Here is a 10,826-nt window from a genome sequence, read left to right on the forward strand (position 1 = left end):
TCTTTCATTTTGGAAGACATCATTATATAGTCTCTCTCTCTCTTTGTTTTTTAATTCATTGTGCCTTTGCTGAAGGGATAAATTTAATCCTTAGAGGGAGTGGTTATGATTATATTAGCAATATAAGCCCTACTAAGGAAACCCCCTTCCAGAGAAACCAAATGATTTATTTATTGATGTGCATTAGATTTATTTTATAGCGTTCAATAGAAATCCTATATTCAGGATGATGGAAAGTTTGCATAAAGAGTCTCCGATGTGAGATAATTTCTGATACAGGGCTTAAACAAACATATATCAAAGTGCAACCTCCTTGTGCTCACCTGGTACCTTTGTCTTCAGTGGAGAGATTGGATCCCCATTTTGATGTGGACTAGGCTGCCTCTGTGGGTTTATATTAAGCACCAGTTCTTCCTGCTTCTGGTTCATTTATGTAGTTTATCTAAGTTGCTTCTTGCTTCATAGAAACTAGGGCCATAAAGAATATCATGTTGCCGTGGGTAGAATTTGGAAAATGCCTTCCATCCTGAATAGATTAAGAGGCTGCTACCTTTTGCAGAAAGGTTGCAACAGTCTCCTCCTCAACCTGCATGGAGGAGATGGCCACTTGCTTCCAATACTCATCCCGGAATCTTCCTATACTGCAATGGCAGCCTTGGTGTCACTTCCCAAAGTCACCTACTAAAGCAGCCTTCTGTGGTTCCTGAGTGCATATCCATGAATCTTATTGATCGCTCACTGTTTAATCCAGGAATAGCTCTGAGGGAGTGGGCTCAGCTTTTACCTCCTTCAAAACAATCAAACAAGTCTGGTCAAATTCAGGGCCCACCTAGGACACACTGGGGCAGATTCTCTTAGACCCAAGCCCATGTCTACCCCCAAAGGAAAGTTGTGAAAGGCATGGTCTGAATGGGCAGCCAGGGTTACTGAAAAAAGAGCTGTTGGTGGAATGTTCATCGTTTCGTAATTCCTTCACTCACCGATCCTGTGAACTAAGGTCTAGATCAGCTTTAGCTCCCTGGAGGGGAAGGCAGAAACTATGGGATACAAACTGAGATACAAGTCCAATGTTTCTGGGCCATTTAAGTTGCTCTGGCCAAAATCTATCCTGTATCTCCTGTGATATCCAGTTTTGGTGCATCTGTAGACATTAAACTGTAAGAGACAAGGCGCCAGGCAATGTCTTGCAAAGGCAGCAGGGAACCCCGGCAGCAGAGGCTCCAGGATTTCTATATAGAAGGAGCTCTCGGGTAACTATCTTTGACTGAATGTGAGTGCCGGAGGGCATGTCTTGAGATCGCATTTGCCTTTAAGCACAGTTTTAATTGTGCCTTTAACAGAGGTGGCTCTGGGGGCTGTTGATGGAGCTGCCTACTGAACTGCCATTGAAGAGAAGCAGTTGGTCAGTCCTCCAAGTTTTCAAATATTAGGCTCTTTCTATGTATAGAGACCTGGTGTGAAGTGCCTTATCAGTCTAGGTTGAAGTCGCTTCAACGGAGCAAGAGATCTGTTGACTGTTTAACAATTTTAGACGTTTCAGAGTAGGCAGGCCAATGCCACCAAGACTTGAGGCTTAGCAGCTCAGCCTGGAGGGGTCCACTTCCCTCAGTGTCCTCAGGAGGGAAGCAGCAGAGGACCTGGAGCTCAAGCTGACCTTTGGCCTTGTGCCCTTGCCTTTGCCACTGCCCTCTGCTGTGTCCACCCTCCCTGCCACCGTCCAGCTGGGGCTGTGCTGCTTTGATTGCTGTATGTGTGACCGTAGAGGAGCAGGGGTGGGTCAGGGCTTAGTGGGAGTTTCTTGAAGCTACAGGATAAATGTAGTATATCTTCTTGGATTCTTGATTTTACTTAAGGGTTGGGGGAAATGTACAGTTCTACAAGAGAAATAATGATAAAGAGTGTGAATTAGTTAGGATTGAGTTCAGCTGGAAGTAACAGAAAACTCCAAAAAACCAGTGGCTTAAGGAAAATGGAAGTTTCTTTCTTATATTCAGGAGTTTGACAGGTAGTCAGTTCAGGGCTGGTAAGGCCTTTTCAGGGCAGGGACATGGGCTCTCTGCTTGCTGTTTGGCCTTGGGTAGCTTCCATCCTCAAAGACATTTCATGGTCTAAGATAGCTGCTGGAGAAGTAGCCTTTAAATTTGTATCCAGAGAGCAGGAAAGAAGAAAACATGCCCTTTAGGGACATTCCAGAAGCCACATCTATCACTCCCTTTAGGTCACATAGCTACAACTATCTGCAAGGGAGGTTTGGAGAAGTGGTCTTTATTGCAGGCAGATATATGCCATCTAAAAGTTGATAGTCCTTTGGCTGTAAAAGAAAGGAAATTGAGATTGGGGGTCATTTTAAACAAACTCCCAGGTAATGCTGATGCTGCTGGTCCATGGACCACACTTTGAGTAGTAAAGGACACAACCTCCATGTGCTGGCCCCTGCCTGCCCGACTTTGTCTCCTATTTCTTCCCACTGTCGCTGGGCTTCCGGCTGGGTCTTGAACACTCAAGCTTGTGTTCTCACCTGGGTGACTTTGAACTTACTATTTCCTCTGGTTGGAAGTCTGCTCTCAAGTCTTGTCACTAAGATCTCAGATAAAATAGTTTCTCTATGACCTGATTTCATTTTGGTAGCACTTGTCTGAATTTTCGTCATGTATTTATTTGTTTATGTGATTTTTTTTTTTGTCTTCCCCCTCTAGAATGTCAGTATCATGGGAGCAAGGAAGATATCTGTCTTGTCAACACTGAATCCCAGGCACTTAGAATGGTACTAAGCACATATGCTCAAAACGTCTGTAGAATAAATGAATAATGATGAAGAGTCTCCCTAACCATAATGTTAGTTCTTGAGATCAGGGGCCTGATCTTATATTTCTGCTCTCTCCCACAGTGCCTAGCAGTACCTAGCAGTACTCCCACAGTACCTAGCAGTACCTAGCAGTACTCCCACAGTACCTAGCAGTACTCCCACAGTACCTAGCAGTACCTAGCAGTACTCCCACAGTACCTAGCAGTACCTAGCAGTACTCCCACAGTACCTAGCAGGGTGTAATACATGCAGTTGGCATTTGATGAATGCTCGTGGAGTGGGATCGCACAAGAGAAGGAATACCTGTCGAATCCTCAGAGGGATCAAAGGTAGTGCAGGGCATGATGGCTACACTGAGCTGGGAAGTTGGCTCCGGGTGGGGAAGGTGAGAACAAGGCAGTGGACCCTGCGACGGCTTCCCCAGTAGACCTTCCAGTCCTGGATTCTTCCTTCCTATCATCATGCAGTTCAGACTTTTATAGATTTGAATCAGAGGATGCCAGAGGGGCCTATTGAGAATACATGCGATGGAAAGATTGGAATTGTGTGGCACTGGACTGGCTGCTGTACAGATTCAAGTTTTGCAATTATTCAATTACTCCTTCATTTACTTAGGAGCCCCTGCTTTGTGCCAGGTGTTATGCTAGGTGCTGGGGATACATGTAGCCTGCGTGCATGATATTTTGTTCCAAACTGGACAAGTAACGTCAAACGCAAGGATTCCTAATTCCTATAGTGCAAGACTATAGGGTTGCCTGTTAAACACTATAGCCTTTCTGCTTCAAAATTGTTTCTCAGGCCACCTCACAATACTACTCACAGTCACATCTGGATTAATGAGCTGGTGTTTGCTAAGTCATTTGTGACTGCTGGGTGGGGTGGGCTCCTTTGGGAGTTCCTATCCTCTTTGAGGAGTACCCCCCACCCACAACCTCTTACATTCCTTTGTCTCACACACTATAAGGAAGGGAGGGAATCTCCTGCTGACATCAATTTTTAATTCCTTTCGGTTGGCGGTGAAGTAGAAGAGAGTGGCTGCGTGGCCTCCTCAGGGAGTACATTTGTGTATATATTAGTATTTATTAGTAATTAAATTTCTATGTTAGTCTGTAAGCCATAAGGCTGATGACTGTCTTTTTAAATGAATGCATTTGAATATGGCTAGGAACCGGACAAAGAGAGTATCAAATACATTCATTAATAAACAATATCAATACTGTGCATTTGTGGGCTGAAAATTTTTTTAACTTCAAAGAAGAGCTTTCATATCTATGATCTCATTTCACACTACATAATATGATTTTAAAACTCCTTTCTAGGGGCGGGTTGTTCCACGCATGCCCAGCTCGGTTGAGGATAATGCAGACCCGCCTCAGGCTACCCGACACGGCTTTGCAGTCCAAGGTGCACGCAAGTCCAGGTCCCCTTGGGTCTCTCCCTGCTTGTTAAAAAACTAAAGGCAAAGATGGAAAAATATGCTAATTTCAAGCTGTGCTGAAAGCACACATACACTCAGGGCATGAACAGGGGAACTAAGGAAGTGAGGCTTTTTTGTGTCTTTGGAGATTCTACAAACTGAGGCATAGATGATGTCAAACTAATGTCTGGCATCCAGAAAGCCCAGAATTGGAAACATTTAGTCTTCTGGGACTGGAAAGTCAGTTCCTGTTTATTTCTCGACAGCTGTGACTTTTTTCCTGTCAACACTTTCTCCATGCATGTGCCTTCATTTTCAAGAAGATATTTTTACATATTCTTCCCCGAGCTTTTAGCTTTTCCTGTATGAATTCCTCTGGAGTAAAAGCCCCATGTCACTGTTTTCCCTAAGGCTGGAACGTGGACCATGAATTGCCCTTACTCTGAATTCGTTAGAGGATCATTTAAAAAATAATGCAAGTAGAAGAAAAAAAAGATCCTTGATGATGAGACTCTCCGCACCTCCCAGTCTGTATCATCCTGAAATCAACCACAGTGTTTCCACTTCACAAGAACTCCGCTGTCACCTTCCCTCCAGTGGACAGAGTAAAGATTGCTTCAGAATCTCCTAGCTGGATATCTAATGAGACAGCAGGACACTGTAGGTGGTGGTAAATTCCTTCACCCTGATTGCTCACAAAGCAGAAATAACTAACCCGTGATTAACTATTTTAATTCTTTTATCTTGAAGGGTTAGTGGAAGGACCAATAACCCAGTTTACAACTATCAATTGGTCCCACCACTTTGCCATCACAGCCCTGCCCCTTGGGACACTCTGACACAGGTTTAGTTTCCTACAAGATCCAGGTGCCCTTGGAGAATTAGCCTCACCTCGCCTGCTGTTTTGAGTAAGTGTAGTACATTCTGTGCCTTTGCATGCAGTGGGTGCTCAATAAATACTGAATGAATGCAGCCCAACATCTATCATTTGGTGTCACTGAGTCTCATTTCCTCTACGTAAAATGAGCGTATTGGCAAATGGCTGCTTTATATCTTCCAGTTTGAACATTCTATGGGTCCTTTTGGATAGCCATTTAAAATGATCTCCTGGGACTTCACTGGTGGTGCAGTGGTTAAGACTCCATGCTTGCAATGCAGGAGGCCCGGGGCTCTATCCCTGGTCAGGGAACTAGATCCCATATGCATGCCGCCACTAAGAGTTCACATGCTACAACCAAGGAGCTGGCGAGCTACCACTATGGAGCCCGCCTGCTGCAACTAAGACCTGGCGCAACCAAATAAATAAATAAAATAAGTAAATAAAATAAATAAAATATATACTTTAAAAAATAAAATAAATGAATAGTATTTTAAAAAAATAATAAAATAATCTCCCATCGCCAAAGCTGTTTCTAAACAGCAGAACAGTACTTCCCTGAACTCGTTGTTTGACCTCTTCAGCCTGAAAAGATGTTTCTCCCTGAGCCTGCAGCATTACATTATCTGTAATACACATTTATTTATTATCTGGTGACACATCTCATGTTGGTATTTAGCTTTTCATCTGCGTAGATCCTGTCCTGTCCTTACAATTAGAGTGTAAGCTTCCCAAGCCAGATACTTTATAAAATGTGCTCTGTAAATATTTGTTAAATAAACAGATATCACAGCAAGAAATCATCCATAGGGAATTCTGGGCCTAAGGGAAGCAGAAGAATCAATGGTGAGTCCCAAGTTTGTGGTTTGGGAAACTTGGTGTGTGATGATGCTGTTCTTCAAGAGAGAGAATCCTGCAAGAGGAACAGGTTTGGAGGAGGGTGGGGACGAGGTGAATTTAGTGACAAGCTGCATTCTATACCTCCTTCTTCGAGATCCTCAAAGAACATTAGCCAAGTAACGATTTTGAGACGTGAGATCCTGGACAAAGGAACTTATTTTACTGTGTGTAGCCTAGAGCTCCCCAAATAATTGAACATGATTATGGACACACTGATATAACACAATTAATCCTGGCTCACTCCTTCCACAGATACATGGGAAAACCAACTTCCATCTCTTGCCAAGGAACAAGAGAGACTCTGGGCTATGTCTTGGAAAGTGCAGGGTTCTTTGGAAGAAAGGAGGCACTCAGGCACTTCTAGTCCAACTCTCATCACTGTCTCTTCTCAAAGAAATCACCTCCTTTGCTAAAAGGAAGCCCGTATCAACATGCTCAAATCCAAGACCATGAGAACAACACAACATCCATGCTTATAACTATAATCTAACTATATAACTATATATAGTTATATATGTAACTATAAATTAGATCTGATATAGGCTAAGACAATACAAAACCTAAACAACATAGAAAAATAAATGATCTGAATAAGTTATCTGACTCACTCCCTGTCTTCTGGAACTATCCTCAAACTTCCCTTTAATGTTGAGTTTCGATCTCAACAGCATTTGTTTTTTTGTGTTTTTGTTTTGTTTTGTTTTCAATATCCCACATCTGTGTATGCAAAGTTGAAAAAAGGGTGAAAAGGACAAGAATGGGAAAACGCAAGGCAGTAGTTTATGTAGGGCTCATGCTAGTGGGACTGTACAATGTAGCCACTTTGGAAAACAGTTTAGTAGTTCCGTAAAAAATTAAACATAAAATTAATGTATGACCCAGCAAAGGGTATGGGGTTTCCTTTTGGGGTGAATTAGAGTGTTCTAAAATTAAATAGTGGTGATAAATGCACAACTCTGTGAATATAGTAAAACCACTGAACTGTACTTTCAAAGGGTGAATTTTATGATATGTGAATTATATTTCAATAAAGCTATGGACAGAGGATCTGAACAGACATTTTTCCAAAGAAGACACACACAGATGGCCAGCAGTGCATGAAAAGGTGCTCAACATCACTAATCATCAGGAAAATGCAAATCAAAGCCACAATGAGATATCACCTCACAGCTGTTAGAATGGCTGTTATCAAAAAGGCAACAAATAAAGTGTTAGCAAAAATGTGGAAAAAAGGGAACCCTTGTGCACTGATGTTAGGAATGTAAATTGGTGCAGCCACTATGAGCAACAGTATGGAGGTTCCTCAAAAATTAAAAATGGAACTACCATATGATCCAGCAATTCCACTTCTGGGTATTTATCTGAAGGAAACAAAAATACTAACTCAAAAAGATATATGCACCCCAATGTTCATTGTAGCTTTACAGTAAGCCAAGACATGGAAAGAAGCTGTGACCATCAGTGGATGAATGGATAAAGAAAATGTGATATACATATATGTATATATACACAGTGGAATATTACTCAGCCATAAAACGAAGAAAATCTTGCCTTTTGTGACAACATGGATGGACATTGAGAGCATTATGCTAAGTGAAATGTCAGAGAAAGACAAAAGATAAAGATCTCACTTGTACGTGGAATCTAAAAACAAACAAACAAAACCTAAACTCATAGATACAGAGAACAGATTGGTTGTTTCTGCCAGAGGTGGGGATGGGGATGGATGAATACGTGAAGGGGTCAAAAGATACAAAACAAACTTCCAGTTATAAAATAAATAAATCCTGGGGATGTAATGTACAGCTTGACTATAGTTAATTACACTGTATTTTATATTTTAAAATTGCTAAGAGAGTAGATCTTAAGAGTTATCACAGGAAAAAAAATTGTAACTATGTGTGGTGATGGATATTAATGAGATTTAATATGGTGATCATTTCAAAATATATAAAAATATTGAATCATGTTGTACATCTGAAACTAATATATTATATTATATATCAATTATATCTCAATAAAAAAGAAGAAAATTCAAGGTGGATAAATACTCTCTTTTCAAGAAAAAACATTCTCCAAATAATGGAAAATCAGTTACCTGTTGTTTGCTAGTTCTTCGTTCCTCAAATGCTCTATCACCACTGGTTTACCTCCACAGCTGTACGGCAGCTGAGAGACAGCTGTTCTTGTCCCCAGTTCGTTTTCTCTAGAATAATTTGAGGTGGTAAAATTAATCTGTCTCTAATGAGATCTCTTTTTCTGCTAGAAGCGCAAATAACATTCAACTACTGGTTTCTGACGGATTTGTACCCACAGCTTTGTCTTTCCATTTCTATGACATCAGAAAGGTCATGTTTGTTTATGCAGTTTATCTGTACATTTTTTAGGTCACTTTTCTATTTTTTTCTTCACATCTTTATTGGAGTATAAATGCTTTACAATGATGTGTTAGCTTCTGCTGTATAACGAAGTGAATCAGCTATTCGTATACGTATATCCCCATATCCCCTCCCTCTTGCATCTCCCTCCCACCCTCCCTACCCCACCCCTCTAGGTCATCACAAAGCACTGAGCTGATCTCCCTGTGCTATGCAGCAGCTTCCCACTAGCTATCTGTTTTACATTTGTTAGTATATATAAGTCCATGCCACTCTCTCACTTCATCCCAGCTTCCCCTTGCCCCGCCCCCCGCCCCCGTGCCCTCAAGTCTGTTCACTACGTCTGCGTCTTTATTCCTGCCCTGCCAGTAGGTTCATCAGTACCAGTTTTTAAAATTCCATACATACGTGTTAGCATACGGTAACACGAGGACGAGGGCCTCCCCTGTCCTGCTGGACCCCTAACCGTGGGTGGGTCCTCCTGGGTGTAGGAACTCCTCCTCTACCCCAGCTGCCCCTCAGGGGTGCTGGTCCCCTTGGTCTGGCCTTTACTTTTTTTTTTTTTTTTTTTTTGCGGTAGGTGGGCCTCTCACTGTTGTGGCCTCTCCCGTTGCGGAGCACAGGCTCCGGACGCGCAGGCTCAGCGGCCATGGCTCACGGGCCCAGCCGCTCCGCGGCATGTGGGATCTTCCCGGACCGGGGCACGAATCCGTGTCCCCTGCATTGGCAGGCGGACTCTCAACCACTGCACCACCAGGGAAGCCCTGGCCTTTACTTTTGCTCTTCCTTTCCCTCCCTCCCTCCCACTCCCTCAGGACCCGAGTGGCTGGAAGGGTCCTCGGTGGGCAGGGGATCAGGCCCGGGATCTCAGCAGGCTCCCAGGGGCCCAAGTGGGCAGGGGAAACCTGGCCACTCTCCCTTTTGATCCTCTGCCCTCTCAATGGTCCCCCACTTTCCCTCTTCGGGCGTGGGATCCCTTCCCCTCCCCCAGCCGCCCCTCAGGGGCACCAGTCCCATCCCGCCTCCACGTCTCTTCCCCCTTCACTCCCCCCATGCCCCAGGTCCTACCCGGTCGCTGAGGGTTCCTCCCGTCCCCTTCGGTGTCCGTGGTCCCCCACCGGTGCCTGGTAGGTGCCCTAGTTGTGAGGAGACGCGAATTCTGCGTCCTCCTAGTCCGCCATCTTGACCCCACCCCCTCCCCCCCAGGTCCCTTTTCTAAAACTCAGCTTTGTTAAGGTATAATTTATGTTTCGTCAAATTCACCTTTGGAAAGTTTCCAGTTCAGTGAATTTTGGTAAACGCGTACAGTCATGTAATCACCGACAAGCGAGATATAGACTATTTCCATCACCCTAAAATGTCCCTTTGTAGTCACCCCGTTTCTCCACATCTAGGCCCTGGCATTCTCGCCCCCCGCACCATCTTACTTGATTTCTGTCCCAAGGGCACTCTTCCATCCCTGTTTTGTGTTATCATTTCTCTTTAGGTAAGTCTCTCTACCACGCAGGATCCTGCTTTGTATCCCTGTAGAGCCAAATGTGGTACCTGGCACCCAAAATGTACTCAGGAAATAGGTGCTTAAAAAATAAATGAATCACTTGTTTTTCAGGTTTTGCGAAATCATTTCAGAGACTCTGCTCTCTGATTTCCAGGATGTGCCGTTTGAAAAGGGGCTATTAATGCTGGGGAAAGATTCCTCCTAGAGTTTTAATTTATACAGTCTTTAAAAAAAAAAAAAATGGGCCATAGTTATTTCTAACTTCAGAGATTTTGCTGAGCATTTCAACCATTTCCTTAGACTTGGGACTTACAACTTTGTTTGCTCAACCAGCACGTGGGCCTCTGACCTCTCAACCTGAATAAACAGATGGAAATAGAAGCTGGGACCAAACGCAGCTGCTGCTCTCTCCTCCCCCTGTTCTTGCTGTCTCGGATCCCTCCACCTCCACGGGGCATGGCCCAGGGTATCCTCCGGAGCTCCCCTGAATAAGTTCTGTGAGATTCCAGACCCATTTCACGGATGACTCCGGGGGTGGAATCTGACGGTGGCTTAACGTTTCTCATCATGCAGGGTGTGACCCAGCTGCAGCTGGCTCATCAGGCGGGCTCAGATTCCTCTGGTCCTTCCTCACCTGATTCCTCTTCTATCTTGATGTGCATCCAAAAGTTGACATTCCTAGAGAAATGACAAGAAGAGGTGAACAAAATTCCCCCTTGTCTGACCAGTTATCTGAAATGGCCTAGTTCTCGAAGGGAACTGCCCTTTCTTGAAAGGTGTTGGTGCTTTCCTCTAGACTGGCCAGTTGCCCCCAGCTGATGCGTCCCTATGCACTTTCTGTGGGTTGGCAGTCCTTGCTAGGCCCTCTGCTCAGCTGGCAAAGGCCCAACAGCTCAGGCACATGAGAGACCCCTTTTTCCCTCTGGGGAGGTTGTACCTTGCCTCCCAGA

At 43.9% G+C, this 10,826-nt stretch overlaps 1 long non-coding RNA gene across 1 annotated transcript; it reads right to left on the minus strand.

Moving 5' to 3' along the window:
- Positions 1-344: 344 nt before the first annotated feature.
- Positions 345-10,541, minus strand: LOC138842558 (uncharacterized). Its single transcript, XR_011377259.1, has 3 exons — positions 10,388-10,541; positions 8,099-8,206; positions 345-468 (listed from the first exon to the last, which is right to left on the minus strand). It is a non-coding gene; the product is annotated as an uncharacterized lncRNA (long non-coding RNA).
- Between the last annotated feature and the right edge of the window lie 285 nt (positions 10,542-10,826).

This window comes from Globicephala melas, chromosome 2 (genome assembly GCF_963455315.2).
Source record: "Globicephala melas chromosome 2, mGloMel1.2, whole genome shotgun sequence".
Classification (NCBI taxonomy): domain Eukaryota; kingdom Metazoa; phylum Chordata; class Mammalia; order Artiodactyla; family Delphinidae; genus Globicephala; species Globicephala melas.